Source organism: Phyllobates terribilis, unplaced genomic scaffold (assembly GCF_046119375.1).
Source record: "Phyllobates terribilis strain yellow unplaced genomic scaffold, ASM4611937v1 Scaffold_8__6_contigs__length_399053987, whole genome shotgun sequence".
Classification (NCBI taxonomy): Eukaryota; Metazoa; Chordata; class Amphibia; order Anura; family Dendrobatidae; genus Phyllobates; species Phyllobates terribilis.
The window spans coordinates 385,638,616-385,644,615 of NW_027362768.1; positions in this window are offsets into that span (position 1 = coordinate 385,638,616).

A 6,000-nucleotide genomic window follows, 5' to 3' on the forward strand; every position below is an offset into this window, starting at 1 on the left:
AGGAGGGAGACACAGAATGGAGGCAAGACGGAGACACAGAACGGAGGCAAGACGGATACAGGAGGGAAACAGAACGGAGATAAGACGGATACAGGAGGGAGACACAGAACGAAGACAAGACGGATACAGGAGGGAGACACAGAACGGAGACAAGACTGATACAGGACGGAGACACAGAACGGAGGCAAGACGGATACAGGAGGGAGACAGAACGGAGGCAAGACGGATACAGGAGGGAGACACAGAACGGAGACAAGACGGATACAGGAGGGAGACAAGACGGATACAGGAGGGAGACACAGAACGGAGGCAAGACAGATACAGGAGGGAAACACAGAACGGAGACAAGACGGATACAGGAGGGAGACACAGAACGGAGGCAAGACAGATACAGGAGGGAAACACAGAACGGAGACAAGACGGATACAGGAGGGAGACACAGAACGGAGGCAAGACAGATACAGGAGGGAAACACAGAACGGAGATAAGACGGAGGCAAGACGGATACAGGAGGGAAACACAGAACGGATACAAGACGGATACAGGAGGGAGACATAGAACGGAGGCAAGACGGATACAGGAGGGAGACACAGAACGGAGACAAGACGGATACAGGAGGGAGACACAGAACGGAGGCAAGACGGATACAGGAGGGAGACACAGAACGGAGGCAAGACGGATACAGGAGGGAGACACAGAACGGAGACAAGACGGATACAGGAGGGAGACACAGAACGGAGATAAGACGGATACAGGAGGGAAACACAGAACGGAGATAAGACGGATACAGGAGGGAGACACAGAACGGAGATAAGACGGATACAGGAGGGAGACACAGAACGGAGATAAGACGGATACAGGAGGCAGACACAGAACGGAGGCAACACGGATACAGGAGGGAGACACAGAACGGAGGCAAGACAGAGAAACAGAACGGAGATAAGACGGATACAGGAGGGAGACACAGAACGGAGGCAACACGGATACAGGAGGGAGACACAGAACGGAGGCAAGACGGATACAGGAGGGAGACACAGAACGGAGACAAGACGGATACAGGAGGGAGACACAGAACGGAGACAAGACGGATACAGGAGGGAGACACAGAACGGATACAGGAGGGAGACACAGAACGGAGGCAAGACGGATACAGCAGGGAGACACAGAACGGAGGCAAGACGGATACAGGAGGGAGACACAGAACGGAGGCAAGACGGATACAGGAGGGAGACAGAACGGAGGCAAGACGGATACAGGAGGGAGACACAGAACGGAGGCAAGACGGATACAGGAGGGAGACACAGAACGGAGGCAAGACAGATACAGGAGGGAGACACAGAACGGAGGCAAGACGGATACAGGAGGGAGACACAGAACGGATACAGGAAGGAGACACAGAACGGAGGCAAGACGGATACAGCAGGGAGACACAGAACGGAGGCAAGACGGATACAGGAGGGAGACACAGAACGGAGGCAAGACGGATACAGGAGGGAGACACAGAACGGAGGCAAGACGGATACTGGAGGGAGACACAGAACGGAGGCAAGACGGATACAGGAGGGAGACACAGAACGGAGACAAGACTGATACAGGAGGGAGACAGAGAACGGAGGCAAGACGGATACAGCAGGGAGACACAGAACGGAGGCAAGACGGATACAGCAGGGAGACACAGAACGGAGGCAAGACGGATACAGGAGGGAGACACAGAACGGAGACAAGACGGATACAGGAGGGATACACAGAACGGAGACAAGACGGTTACAGGAGGGAAACACAGAACGGAGACAAGACGGATACAGGAGGGAGACACAGAACGGAGACAAGACGGATGCAGGAGGGAGACACAGAACGGAGACAAGACGGATACAGGAGGGAGACACAGAACGGAGGCAAGACGGATACAGGAGGGAGACACAGAACGGAGACTAGACGGATACAGGAGGGAGACACAGAACGGAGACAAGACGGATACAGGAGGGAGACACAGAACGGAGACTAGACGGATACAGGAGGGAGACACAGAACGGAGACTAGACGGATACAGGAGGGAGACACAGAACGGAGACAAGACGGATACAGGAGGGAGACACAGAACGGAGACAAGACGGATACAGGAGGGAGACACAAGACGGATACAGGAGGGAGACACAGAACGGAGACAAGACGGATACAGGAGGGAGACACAGAACGGAGGCAAGACGGATACAGGAGGGAGACACAGAACGGAGACAAGACGGATACAGGAGGGAGACACAGAACGGAGACAAGACGGATACAGGAGGGAGACAGAGAACGGAGGCAAGACGGATACAGGAGGGAGACAGAGAACGGAGGCAAGACGGATACAGCAGGGAGACACAGAACGGAGGCAAGACGGATACAGCAGGGAGACACAGAACGGAGGCAAGACGGATACAGGAGGGAGACACAGAACGGAGGCAAGACGGATACAGGAGGGAGACACAGAACGGAGACAAGACGGATACAGGAGGGAAACACAGTACGGAGACAAGACGGATACAGGAGGGAGACACAGAACGGAGACAAGACGGATGCAGGAGGGAGACACAGAACGGAGACAAGACGGATACAGGAGGGAGACACAGAACGGAGACAAGACGGATACAGGAGGGAGACACAGAACGGAGACTAGACGGATACAGGAGGGAGACACAGAACGGAGACTAGACGGATACAGGAGGGAGACACAGAACGGAGACAAGACGGATACAGGAGGGAGACACAGAACGGAGGCAAGACGGATACAGGAGGGAGACACAGAACGGAGGCAAGACGGATACAGCAGGGAGACACAGAACGGAGGCAAGACGGATACAGCAGGGAGACACAGAACGGAGGCAAGACGGATACAGCAGGGAGACACAGAACGGAGGCAAGACGGATACAGCAGGGAGACACAGAACGGAGGCAAGACGGATACAGGAGGGAGACACAGAACGGAGACAAGACGGATACAGGAGGGAAACACAGAACGGAGACAAGACGGATACAGGAGGGAAACACAGAACGGAGACAAGACGGATACAGGAGGGAGACACAGAACGGAGGCAAGACGGATACAGGAGGGAGACACAGAACGGAGGCAAGACGGATACAGCAGGGAGACACAGAACGGAGGCAAGACGGATACAGCAGGGAGACACAGAACGGAGGCAAGACGGATACAGGAGGGAGACACAGAACGGAGACAAGACGGATACAGGAGGGAGACACAGAACGGAGACAAGACGGATACAGGAGGGAAACACAGAACGGAGACAAGACGGATACAGGAGGAAGACACAGAACGGAGGCAAGACGGATACAGGAGGGAGACACAGAACGGAGGCAAGACGGATACAGGAGGGAGACACAGAACGGAGGCAAGACGGATACAGGAGGGAGACACAGAACGGATACAGGAGGGAGACACAGAACGGAGGCAAGACGGATACAGCAGGGAGACACAGAACGGAGGCAAGACGGATACAGGAGGGAGACACAGAACGGAGGCAAGACGGATACAGGAGGGAGACACAGAATGGAGGCAAGACGGATACTGGAGGGAGACACAGAATGGAGGCAAGACGGATACAGGAGGGAGACACAGAATGGAGACAAGACTGATACAGGAGGGAGACAGAGAACGGAGGCAAGACGGATACAGGAGGGAGACAGAACGGAGGCAAGACGGATACAGCAGGGAGACACAGAACGGAGGCAAGACGGATACAGGAGGGAGACACAGAACGGAGACAAGACGGATACAGGAGGGAGACACAGAACGGAGACAAGACGGATACAGGAGGGAAACACAGAACGGAGACAAGACGGATACAGGAGGGAGACACAGAACGGAGACAAGACGGACGCAGGAGGGAGACACAGAACGGAGACAAGACGGACGCAGGAGGGAGACACAGAACGGAGACAAGACGGATACAGGAGGGAGACACAGAACGGAGACTAGACGGATACAGGAGGGAGACACAGAACGGAGACAAGACGGATACAGGAGGGAGACACAGAACGGAGGCAAGACGGATACAGGAGGGAGACATAGAGCGGAGGCAAGACGGATACAGCAGGGAGACACAGAACGGAGGCAAGACGGATACAGCAGGGAGACACAGAACGGAGGCAAGACGGATACAGCAGGGAGACACAGAACGGAGGCAAGACGGATACAGCAGGGAGACACAGAACGGAGGCAAGACGGATACAGGAGGGAGACACAGAACGGAGACAAGACGGATACAGGAGGGAAACACAGAACGGAGACAAGACGGATACAGGAGGGAGACACAGAACGGAGGCAAGACGGATACAGGAGGGAGACACAGAACGGAGGCAAGACGGATACAGGAGGGAGACACAGAACGGAGGCAAGACGGGTACAGCAGGGAGACACAGAACGGAGGCAAGACGGATACAGCAGGGAGACACAGAACGGAGGCAAGACGGATACAGTAGGGAGACACAGAACGGAGGCAAGACGGATACAGGAGGGAGACACAGAACGGAGACAAGACGGATACAGGAGGTAGACACAGAACGGAGACAAGACGGATACAGGAGGGAAACACAGAACGGAGACAAGACGGATACAGGAGGGAGACACAGAACGGAGACAAGACGGATACAGGAGGGAAACACAGAACTGAGACAAGACGGATACAGGAGGGAGACACAGAACGGAGACTAGACGGATACAGGAGGGAGACACAGAACGGAGACAAGACAGAGACAAGACGGATACAGGAAGGAGACACAGAACGGAGGCAAGACGGATACAGCAGGGAGACACAGAACGGAGGCAAGACGGATACAGGAGGGAGACACAGAACGGAGGCAAGACGGATACAGGAGGGAGACACAGAACGGAGGCAAGACGGATACTGGAGGGAGACACAGAATGGAGGCAAGACGGATACAGGAGGGAGACACAGAACGGAGACAAGACTGATACAGGAGGGAGACAGAGAACGGAGGCAAGACGGATACAGCAGGGAGACACAGAACGGAGGCAAGACGGATACAGCAGGGAGACACAGAACGGAGGCAAGACGGATACAGGAGGGAGACACAGAACGGAGACAAGACGGATACAGGAGGGAGACACAGAACGGAGGCAAGACGGATACAGGAGGGAGACACAGAACGGAGGCAAGACTTATACAGGAGGGAGACACAGAACGGAGACAAGACGGATACAGGAGGGAGACACAGAACGGAGATAAGACGGATACAGCAGGGAGACACAGAACGGAGATAAGACGGATACAGGAGGCAGACACAGAACGGAGGCAACACGGATACAGGAGGGAGACACAGAACGGAGGCAAGACAGAGAAACAGAACGGAGATAAGACGGATACAGGAGGGAGACACAGAACGGAGGCAAGACGGATACAGGAGGGAGACACAGAACGGAGGCAAGACGGATACAGGAGGGAGACACAGAACGGAGACAAGACGGATACAGGAGGGAGACACAGAACGGAGACAAGACGGATACAGGAGGGAGACACAGAACGGATACAGGAGGGAGACACAGAACGGAGGCAAGACGGATACAGCAGGGAGACACAGAACGGAGGCAAGACGGATACAGGAGGGAGACACAGAACGGAGGCAAGACGGATACAGGAGGGAGACAGAACGGAGGCAAGACGGATACAGGAGGGAGACACAGAACGGAGGCAAGACGGATACAGGAGGGAGACACAGAACGGAGGCAAGACAGATACAGGAGGGAGACACAGAACGGAGGCAAGACGGATACAGGAGGGAGACACAGAACGGATACAGGAAGGAGACACAGAACGGAGGCAAGACGGATACAGCAGGGAGACACAGAACGGAGGCAAGACGGATACAGGAGGGAGACACAGAACGGAGGCAAGACGGATACAGGAGGGAGACACAGAACGGAGGCAAGACGGATACTGGAGGGAGACACAGAACGGAGGCAAGACGGATACAGGAGGGAGA